At 35.7% G+C, this 12184-nt stretch overlaps 1 pseudogene; it reads right to left on the reverse strand.

Annotated features, from left to right (window-relative positions):
- Positions 1–8112: 8112 nt before the first annotated feature.
- LOC107794560 (premnaspirodiene oxygenase-like) lies at positions 8113–11564 on the reverse strand (annotated as a pseudogene).
- Positions 11565–12184: the final 620 nt, after the last annotated feature.

Below are 12184 nucleotides of genomic sequence, written 5' to 3' on the forward strand. Positions count from 1 at the left end.
GGTAAAACCTACTCATACACCAAAACAAATAAACAAACGAACGAAATATTTCTGCTCCAGTTTTCACTAGGAAAATTTCGTGAGTTATTGTAACAAAATTCTAAGCTACTTCTTTATTGAAAGCAATAAAAGATCGGGAATGGTGTACACTTGAAAAACAGGGACTAAGGAATGGAAACCTTATGTCAAAATAAAATCAACTAGGGAGTAAAGACCCTATGTTGAAAAAATAACTAGGTTGAAAATGAGACTAATGAGTGGAGACCCTATGTCTAAAATAAAAATCAACTAGGGAGTGGAGACCCTATGTTGGCAAAGAAGATTAGGGATTGGAGAACCTATGTGTAAAATAAAAATCGACTAGGGAGTGGAGACCCTATGTTGGAAAAAGAGACTAGGGAGTAGAGACCCTATGTCTAAAATAAATTCAACTAGGGAGTGGAGACCCTATGTCTAAAATAAAATCAACTAGGGAGTGAAGACCCTATATTGAAAAAACGAATACTAAAACGAGCCAAGAAGGATTTTTTTTTTTGGTTCTTTTTTTTGTTTTGTTTTTGTTTTTAGAAAATCATTCTTCTAAACAAATTGCCCCAACGCTTATTTTTTGAGGGCATGAACAAATGACCCTCTTTTTAAAAAAAAAATTATCCTAGGAGAAAATTCATCAGACTAGGTTTTTTATCTTAGGAGAAAGATTCATCAGACTAAGATTTCTATCCTAGGAGAAAATTCATTAGACTAGATTTTTTTATCTTAGAAGAAAGATTCATCAGACTAAGATTTCTATCCTAGGAGAAAGATTCATCAGACTAAGATTTCTATCTTAGGAGAAAATTCATCGGACTAGGTTTTTTATCTTAGGTGAAAGATTCATCAGACTAGGTTTCTTATCTTATTATCTTAGGAGAAAGATTCATCAGACTAAGATTTCTATCCTAGGAGAAAATTCATCAGACTAGGTTTTCTATCCTAGGAGAAAATTCATCAGACTAGGTTTTTTTATCTTAGGAGAAAGATTCATCAGACTAAGATTTCTATCCTAGGAGAAAGATTCATCAGACTAGGTTTTCTAATTTATTATCTTAGGAGAAAGGTTCATCAGACTAAGATTTCTATCCTAGGAGAAAATTCATCAGACTAGGTTTTCTTATCTTAGAAGAAAATTCATCAGACTAAGACTTCGATCCTAGGAGAAAGTTCATTAGACTAGGGCTTTTTTTGATTTTTATCTTAGAAGAAAGATTCATCATACTAAGATTTCTATCCTAGGAGAAAATTCATCAGACTATGTTTTTCTTATCTTAGGAGAAAGATTCATCAGAATAAGATGTCTATCCTAGGAGAAAGATTCATCGGACTAGGTTTTTTTTTTATATATCTTAGGAAAAAAATTCATCAGACTAAGGCGTTTATCCTAGGAGAAAGATTCATCAGACTAGGTTTTCTTACCTTAGGAAAAGGATTCATCAGATTAAGATTTTTATTTGGAGGAAAAATCCATCAGACTAGGATGTATTAGCCTAGGAGGAAAAATGTAAAGAGCAATGGCAAAATTTTATGCACACTAGCAAGACAAATAAAAGCAAAGATTTAAGAAACTTCCCTTTGCCGACTCTTCTCTTCTCTTTGTTTTCTCTTTTTTTTTCTTTTATTTACCACTTTCCTTGCACTGCTTTGTTCCTGTTTCAAACAAAGAAAAAATTTGTCAGTTTTGAAAGTGGTGGTTGATTTGTGGCCTTGAGTCTTGGGCGACTTGGCTTTGTGATCATCCAGCCTTTGGAAGAGCAACTGCATTGGTAATTGGCTGCACTACTGGGAGACTCTGTTATTGCTTACAAGGGACCTTTACTTTCTGTATCAACCCTGATTGTTTTGCTCCCAGTGTCATTTGTGTTTTGTCTCAATCAGCCTTATCTCAAAAAAAAGATTTCTTTTCTTGGATAACCTTTTCAGATATCTTGAATGGCTTTTGCTTTTGGAGCAATTTTGTCTCTTAGAGAGAATCACAACTGATAAGTGTCTTTTTCACAATGTGCACACTTCATAGTCCTTGTTCAGTACTACAGAGAGTCCATGATTAACTTTGAGGTTATCTTTGCTTGCTTTAGCCAAGTAGGTTGACAAGAATCTTTTGGGGGGAAGCATTTTCATGAATCCTTAAGGCATGTTGACTGTAATAACTGAGTATGCTGGCCAAATTTATTTTGTGCAACTGAAAAGCTAGTAGCAGATTTTGAAATCTTTTCTTGCTTGTTTTGACCAGGATGGACTCAAAGCAAAGGACATCATGATGCAAAGAAACAATATTAACAAGAAATGCCCATGTCGGGAAGAAAAAGAGGAAGGTTTTTTTTTTGAATGAGGTAACTAGCTTTAATGATCATGACATGTATTTTGGACTTAACGACTTGATCTATCAAACTGATCCAATCTTCCCTTTTACCAGTCTTATGACCTTTGAAGCCGGGCTTGTTCTTGCCAATTCCTTGCATCAGCTTCACGACTTACTTTTGGCTAGTGGTGTCTCGAGGGTTTTTCACCAACAAGTCTCTCTCATTTATTTATCTCTACTTACCGTCGTCTTACAGTGCCCGTAAGGGTTTTCACTAGTAAGACTCTCTTATTTTTTCCTTTTTTATTTTGCTTTTGCTTTTTGTGTGAGCAACTTGACAGTATTCTATGTCGCATGACAGTCGTTGCTCATTGCATTCTTGAAGGCATATCGGGAGGTCTTTATCTAGAAGATTTTTGGATATGGTTGGAAAGAAAGGATGGCATGAAGGCTCAAAGTAGTCTCAAAATGAGTGGTTGTAGACTTACAACTCTTGGAATCGAATCTTTCAAAAGTGAAATGAAATCTTGCCCCAGTTTCAGATACTAGGGATTTTTGAATTTCTTTTTCTTCTGAATTCTTATTTTGTTGGAGCGAACCGTGTAAGGCTGCCTACGTATCCTTTATTTTTTAAAGGAATCAGGTCGAACATAGTTCAAATATCTGACCTAACTATATATATTTTTTGTTTTTTTTTTGTCTTTTTTTTCTTTTTTTTTCTCTTTTTTTTTGTTTCCAAAAGAAGTTGACCCATATTTTATTTTCTGGGGGCATGGACCTTTGACTGTTATTTTTTTCTTCTTTTTCTTCACTTGATCTTTAAGAATTGCCCGAGTTTATACTCTTGGGGCATGTACTTTTCTTTTCATTTTTTTTTTAACTCGAAACTTGATTCCAAAAGAGGGTAGTCAAAAAAAATAACAGAGGCTCAAAAAAAGGTAACAAGGGGTATAAAGTGCTTGAATAGCAGAAAAAGAGCCTCCCGGCCTCGAGAACGCCAAACATAGTATCCTTTCGCGATCACAACATTGATGAACATGTCTGTCTTCTTGGTGTGTCGTGGTCAAAAGACACTTTTCATCCATTAATCTCAAACATTCCAACAAACTTCAATTGGTTCTTCCTCAAACCCGATCTTCACAATGATTTGAAGGTGAGTTTTACTCGAGCATAATTCCAAAGTGTTTCGACTCTTTATTCATCCTCAAAAATATCTTTTTCTCAGTTATCCAATTCAAGATTAAATCAATTTTCTAAGATCTGGCCAAAACTTCCGCATGCATATCATGTCATTAAAACTAGCGGTGAAAGAACTAAGTATAGAATGATACAAAAGGACAAATTGTATTTCATTGAGTAAAGGATGGAAGGGATTGAAAACAAGACAAACAACCTAAAATTTGAGTTATAACCCTGAAATGACCCAGATAATAAAATCATAACAGAATAAACAAACAAGACTCACACAAACAGAATAGAGGGATAGAAGGGTTTGACTTAGTAAAACAAATAAAATCTAGATCACAACCCTGAAATAACCCAGATAATAGAAAAAATATCAAAACAAGCTACCAAGATTCCTTCCTAGTGAGGAGAGAATGACTTTTCAATTGCTAAGCTTGACATTTAGCCACAAAATTGCTCATCAGAATCAATAGGGCCTTCTCCAATTTTAATATCATTAACTTCAGTCAGCAAGTTCCCGAGAGGATTTTCATACTCCATATCACCACGCATTATCCCCACAAAGTGTGCATCATCATGTGCAGGTAAAGGATTCCGCGCGATATTCTGAGTGTCATTGTCTTGGATCACAATAAGTTTTTCCTGGATCATCATTTCTATTTCTCTTTTAAAATCCCGACAGCTTTCAACATTATGCCCCTGGACATTGGAATGATATTCACACCTTTTAGAAGGGTCAAAGCTTCTTGCACGTGGGTCCATATGATTTGGAAGAATATGTGCAATCATGTCATAATGCTTTAATTTCTCAAACAAGCTTGCATAAGACTCTCCTATTAATGTAAAATTATCTTTCAACCTTTGTTCCCCTCTATACCCCTGGCTTGGATGTGGGTTATATGGCACTTAAAAATTTTGTGGAGGGTGGTGGTGATTTGCGGTGCTGGTGCTCGCCTTCTGGGGGTGCTGGTGCTCGCCTTCTGGGGTGTCTTGGTGGCTGGACAACGTACTGAGGTGGAGCAACAGAGTACTGTGAGTTCTGAGGTGGGTGGTAGTGCTGAGGGGAATCATAGGAAACCAGACGAGGCTGCTTATACCTTCGAGATGTTCTCCTAGGACCTCTTCTCGACCTTGACGTCATCATGGTTTCTTCATCCTTCTCATTCATGTCACTAAAATTAATAGATTCAATATGGACAGCCTGAGTTGTGACTTTGAGAACTGCTTGACTTATGATTTTGCATGTCTTAAGGTCATTCTCAACCATTTCCCCCATTTTGATTGCTTCCGAGAAGGATTTTCCAACTACGAACATCATGTTTTGAAAATAATCTGGCTCTTGAGCCTGAAGGAAGACAGTGATTAGCTCGTGGTCATCCATGGGTGTCTTAACTCTAGCCGCTTGCTCTCTCCATTTAATGGTATATTCCCTGAAACTTTCAGTTGGTTTCTTCTTCAGGTTTGAAATGGAATTGCGGTCTGGGGAGATGTCGATGTTGTATTGGAACTGTTTGACAAAGGCCCGGGCCATGCTATCCCAAACATACCAACAAGATGTGTCTTGATCCATAAACCATTCGGAGGCTACTCCCGTAAGGCTTTCCCCAAAGTAAGCCATTAGTAATTCTTCCTTTCCTCCCGCACCTCTTAGTTGATTGCAATACCTTTTCAGGTGGGCTATGGGGTCTCCATGTCCATCATACTTTTTAAATTTGGGAGTCTTGAAACCAAGTGGCAAACGAACATCAGGGAACATACATAGATCCTTGAAAGCAATACTCTTCTGACCTGCCAATCCTTTCATGTTTTTCAACTTTTGTTCTAAGCTTTTCATTCTTTGGGTCATTTCTTCCTGTGCCATCTTTCGGGCAGTCTTCTCAATCTTTACAGGAAGATCAAATAGGTACGAGTGGTATTGTTCTTGCTGGGTAGTAAATTGTGACTCGTGAGTTTTCCTCTACACCACCATCGGCTATGGGATGGTGAAGACGGGCATAATAGTAGTGGTTGTCTGGTTGGTTGTCAATGGCCCACTTTGGGAGCGCACAACAGAAGTTCCAGCTGTAGGCGTACAATTGGGATAAAGACGAAACCCAGGTAGATATGATTGATCAGATAATGAAATTGGAATGGTAGTAGTCGAGATGGATGTGAACTCTGGGAAACCATGAATAGAAAAAGGCGGTCCTTGGCCATCGGCCCATGCTTGACACATTTCAGTCATTTGCTGCTTCAGTACTCTATTTTTCTCAACTACAGTAGACTTTTGTTGATCCCTCTGACCTTGAGTCTCTTGAGCACTTGTAACACCTTCGATGTCAGTTGTCAATGGCATTTGTTTCCTGGATCTTGTGTTGCCAGCTTTCCACAAACCGACCACCTCAAACTTTCTTTACAATTCAAAATAAGAGACACGTTAGAATGGACTTAGTCGATCCTTATTATTATCAAGGTGTTTTTTAAAATAGTCAATCGAACCTGATATGGGTTGCCTACGTATCATGTGAGAATATGAATCAGATCTTGCGTAGTTCGGGAATATTAGGATTAAAGAAAATAAACTAATTTTTTTTTATTTCCAAAAAGAAAGACTTATAAAGAAGACATAAAATATGTTTGGATTTTGATTTTTTTTTTTGAATTTTGGGAGAAAGACTTTTAAAAAAAGGAAGAAAATATTTTTGGATTTTTGGTCTGAAAAAAAACTTCTAAAGAATGAATTAAAGAAAAATATCTTTTCGGATTTTTGAAAATTGGGGGCCGGAACTGATGAGGTTTGCCTATGTATCTCACATCCGGTGAAAATCAGACCCGTATTGTTCGGTCAAAATGACTATTTTACGCTTTTGATTTTTATGAAAATTAATCTTTACACCTCACGCCAGACTACTAAAAAATCTTTAAAAAAATAGATTATTTGTACTAAACAAGGAGAATGATTTTTTTTTTATAATTTCGCTCAACTAATTTTCTAAAGTCGGTCAAGAAAGCAAGAAAGCCTTCCAAATGATGTAGCAAGTAGCACATAAGTGAACATGATGGTATCAAAGAGGATACCTGTCTTATACGGACCCGACCCCTGTGACGAGTTTCACTAAGTCAAATGCACGTGATGTAAATAAAGTGAACCTACTAAGGATATCTGGCATGAGGTTTGTTCTTTTAGGTTTAATTCCTAGTGGAGAAGGTATCTAGACTGGCTTATTCGGGCGGACAAACTCGAGTCGAGAAGGGTCAGCGTACCAGTAGCATTGCTTTCCGACTTAGCTGGTGGTGCTCCTCGCCTAAAACATGTGTGACTAAAATCCTTTACCGGGTGACAAGCATCTCGGCTATCTTAAAGAAAGCGGGCAATGTCAAGCAAATGCCCAATTTTAATATCAAGAAGACTCATAGAGGGTGCGAGAGAAGACAGTTGATATGTACAGTTCAACAATATCAAAGCAGTAAAAAGCAGATAAGTAGCACATTAAGCCCAAATAAAATCACAGTATATACAAAATTAATAAAGCCAAATAAAAGTCAACATGTACAAGTTCGAATTCTAGTTAGTTCCCCAGCGGAGTCGCCATGGCTGTCACACCTCCTTTTTCCCGAGGGGATAGGGAAGTTTTTCCAATTAAAGTGACATTAATCGAAATGGAATTATTTATATATTCAGAGTCGCCACTTGGAATAATTTATGGTGTCCCAAGTCACTAGTGTATTTTAAATCCCAAATCGATGAAATTGACTCTATTTTTATAGTCCGCGAATACAAAAGATCGGGTAAGGAATTCTGTTAATCTGGGAGAAGGTGTTAGGCATTCCCGAGTTTTGTGATTTTAGCACGATCACTTTTATTGATTAAATTTAGCTTGAATTATTTTTTGATAAACTATGTTTTATTGGTTTTCATGTTTTACCTATGTCCGCTTTCATTGCTTAATTATTTATGGAAGGACAAAATTACATTATAAATAATGTTATAATTTTATTATGACGTTGCAGTTAAGGTCAAGTTACACAAGCGTGCACTCGAATTTGAAATTATGTACCATGATTATGCCACGCAACCGTACCCATAGTCACGATAATCTATTATTAGCCACACCTAAAGCACACTACGTTATTCATAGTTGTTTAATTATTTGCTAAGTTTGGGATTATTGTGAGGCTCAAAGGTTACGAGATAGAATTACGAAAAATATAAGATTGATTATTAAAGATTACTAGAGGTATCAATGATGCCGGGTATAGTGAGATAATGCGACAAGTTAATAAATCCTACTTATTCATTCTATTGTATCTATACTTATTTCTTGATGAAGAAAATTAATGGAATAAAATGAAAGCTAATGCTAAACTCCAACGTGATTTCTACCAAATCAAACAGTAGTTCATTTGACTTTTCCAATTCATGATTAATACTCACACCCAACATAAAGCCATAACAACCCCACTTGACAAGAATAACTATTAAACAAGATCTGTACTTAGTAAAAGATTGATTCAAAACACAGTAGCATTTGTCGTTGATGAAATAAAGAGCAATAAATCACTCAAACTTTCACATTGATTCAACAGTTAAACACACCACATAATCACACCGATAATTCAAAACATGAAACTTTGATGGAAATACTGATAAGAGCATGAAAAAACACCTTGAATATGCAACGATTTTCAAATATATTGATAAGAAAAAATCTCCGACTCGTACATAATCTTGTCCAAAGTGAAGAGATCCAGAAACAAAAATGAGACTTTCGTCGTCAACTCGTAACTGACCGTACACCGGAACCTCGAACCAAGACCTCATCGGGGACTTTTCCCGGACTGTTTTCACTCAGATTTTAGCGACCAAGAGTGGCTTTTTCCTGCTGGTTTTGTGATATTTGCAAGCTGGTTTTTTTTATGGAGAATCGCTGCGTTTTTGCGGCAGTTTTGAAGATGAAAATTGGCGTTAATGGAGGTAGGTTTTGCAGCTACTTTGCTGCATTTTTGGGCAACTTTTGCTATAATTTCGGGCTGCCTTTTGCTGGAATTCAGGATGAAATTCGTGGCTATTTTTTGCTATGTTTTGGGATAGTTTCAGTTGATTTTTGTAGCTAAAATGGTGCTGAATTTTGACTGATTTTTTTGGCGTCAAAGAGGTGGGTATTACTAGAGGTTTCGTGTATTTTTCGCTTGGGGAAGAAGGAGGTCCATCCGGTCATTTTTTTTTTTTTTGTGTGTGTACATATAGAGGAGGAGTGTTGAAAATGAACGATGAGATAAGGAATAGTGACACGTGAATAGTGTAGTAGGTGGATGATGTTACAAGGGAATAATAAAAGGGAGTGAGATGTGACACGTGAATAGTATAGTAGGTGGGTGATGGGACAAAGATATAGTGTAGGGAATGTAGGAAGTAATTTTATTAGATTTGATCTGTGATTCAAATAAATTCTTCCGCCCTCTACGAAATAGACTTTGTTAAAAATATTACATATTCTCTAATAAAGCCTACTAATAAAAATAATATAAAAGTTAAAATATCAAAATTAAATTTAAAACTATTTAAATACTAAAAAACAAAAGTGGTGAAAATTTTAAATATAGTCAAAAATTAGGTGCTCACACATCTTAACAAGAAAATCTGGGGATAGGGACGATTAACATAATAGAATATAACGATAAAATAGTTTATATTCCTTATAAAGGGCGTAAGAAAATTAGGTATACTACAACCCCCCACTCAGTACATTCCCAAATTTAACAGAGAAAATATTTATTTGAAATTCTCTATGTAAAATTGTGATGATACATTTCCTATTGTTAAGACAGATGCATTATGAGTGCACAAGAAGAAAAGATTAGTTTTAACCATGTTTGATGCCACCAAATTACTCTGGCGAAGGTGGATAAGGAGTTGCAATCAAGTAAAGGTCACTCTTTCTAATAACAGCTAATCCAACCGATTCAGTTAAGTCAAAGTCACTTGGATTGATTCCGGTAGGAAGATTCCAATCAAAGTGATACAATAGTTGAGCCAGTGGCAAATAAACATTAGTCAAACCAAATGATATCCCAGGGCAAATCCTTCTTCCACTGCCAAAGGGAAGATATCAAAATTATTACCAACAAAATTCATAATGCTATGTTGAAATATTTCTGGCTGAAAGCTCTCTTCATCCACCCAATATTTTGGATCTCTTCCCATTGCCCAAGCATTAACCATGACTACGGTTTCCAAAGGAATAGTGTAGCCGTTTATATTTGTTCTTCCCTACATTCTCTTGGGATCAACAATGGAAGTGGAGGATCGAGTTTAGAAGTTTCTTTAAAGACTAACTTTAGGTATTTCAACTCCTCTGCATCATTTTCATCGAAAGTTTCGTTACCTTTAAAGGCATCTTTTACCTCAGCTTGAGCTTTGATGAGTACACTTGGATTCTTCATCATTTCTTCCATGGCCCAAGTAATTATTTGATGATGAAGTTTCTGTTCCACCAGCAAACAAGTCCTGCATTTATGAGCAAGTTTGATATATGTCGTGATTGCTAGCTATTTATATTTATAATCTTTTCATCTTCTACTGGAACATTTAAATTTCTTATAACTTCAAGGCCGAAATTATTTTCAAAACATGATATTTAGCTATTATTACATTACCCTAAAATACTAAGTTATGGCGGTTGACATAATTATTTTAACCTTTTTAATGCATACATTTCATTATGAAAACAAGATCAGAAGTACTACTTGAGACTATATCATTATGCATTATATATAGTACTTACAATAATAGTGGCCTTGATGTTGTCAGCGGTGATTCGAAATTGAAGGCCTCCATCCTTCACAAGTCATAGCAATACATCAATTAGATCTTCATCTCCTAATTCACCATTCATCTTGCCAGTTGCAAGATTTTGCTTGTGCTCATTGATGACATTCTCAACAATAGCATCTATCTTATGGTGCAGATACATAATTCTACCCTTCTTTCCACTTAGCATATGAAGATACTTCAGTGAAGGGAATATGTTAGCTACATCAAATCCTCCTACTAATCCTGAAACTTCTTTGATTAGTCGCATACATTCGTCTTGCTCCTTGATTACTTTTCCAAATGCTGATTTCAATATATAGAGCCTGACAATAAATATATCCTTTTTGTAACATTAACTGGCTCACCAGGTAATGATCGAAAATATTCAATGAGACGACAAACTTCATCACGTCGGATCGAACTAAACGATCGGACATTTTTTGCACTAAGCAATTCCAAGACACAAATTTTACGTATTTGTCTCCAGTAAGCGCCATAGCGAGAAGAGGCTATATCTGTCCCGTTATAGCAGCCAATCTCAATGGCCACAAGTTTAGGCCTAGATGCAAAAGCTAGGTCATGAGTTTTTAGTACTTCTTTTGCCATCTCAAGAGAAGTAACTTCAACTACAGACATTTTCCCTAGTTTAACGTGCATAAGGGGTCCATATTTTTTGGCTAAATTTGTTAGGACATGGTGTGGAAGTCCACCTAGCATATGAAACATGCTTCCAAGAAAAGGCACTTTCCATGGACCTGGAGGCAATCTTTTTGTTTGGTTATTTGATTTCTTCCATTTCTTAAATAAAAAGAGAGAAGATACAAAAAGAAGAATGGAAACCAAGTTGAAGAACTGCATTTTGCAATGGAAGAGAGGGTTATTTTGTTAAAGGGTTATTGAATATGCTCCTTTTATAGGGTTTTGGTTTGGCAAGAAATTCGTTCTTCAAACGCGTTGGTTGTTATTTGAAAACTAACAAAAATACATGATGAAAGGACAAGAAAAGAGGTGAGTCGGCTCAGAGCTCAGCTTGGCTCGTTCATATTTTAGCGACTTGGCTGGACTCGTTCAAGAGAGTATCGAGACTCGACTCGACCAATTGAGCCTGGCTCAGTTTTGTCATGCTTAGCTTAGTCTAACTTCGGCCACGCCTAATTTGGTTGTCGATCTCGATTGGCTCAATTGATCATGTAATATGTTATTATGAAAATAAAATTCATTATTTAGGCTCATTTCTTATCAGAATTTGATATCGACTTAAAATTTAAAATTATATTTTAGTAATTTGTAATCTTTTGGTTCTTTATTCGATATAATTGTATTTTTATGTTATAACTTACTCTTACTTTATGCTTAACATAAAAAATGAAATTATAAGTTATAACTTTAAAATTCAAAATTATAGTGGATATAACACAATACAATTATTTTTATTTTGTTGTTGATTTACTGTTTTGGGTCTAAAAAGTTCAATTTTAATGTGCTATAATTACCTTAAGTAAGTACAAATTTAAATTAATAATACATTAATTCAATCGCATTTGAAGCCAATCCTCAATTTAAAGTGTTGATTACTACTTTTTTAATTATAAATTTATCATAAATTTAAATCTTGTATAATATTTCTCTTCCCTTTATTTTCTAACTCCTCTCTCTCCTTCCTATCTTTTTGTAATATTAAAAAGTTTGGCAGGTTTTCCCCTATGTTTCTTAAAATTTTAGTTAGGCTAAGGGAAAGTGGGAGAACTGTGACCCTCTCATCCCTCGGTTTTCCCATTCAATTTCCGATTAATTTTCGGTTTGACTTTCCTTAGGCATGGTTATAGGTTTGGGCATGAATTAAATAGATTCAAACGTGCTCATGGAGTTCT

Source organism: Nicotiana tabacum, chromosome 19, assembly GCF_000715075.1.
Source record: "Nicotiana tabacum cultivar K326 chromosome 19, ASM71507v2, whole genome shotgun sequence".
Lineage (NCBI taxonomy): Eukaryota > Viridiplantae > Streptophyta > Magnoliopsida > Solanales > Solanaceae > Nicotiana > Nicotiana tabacum.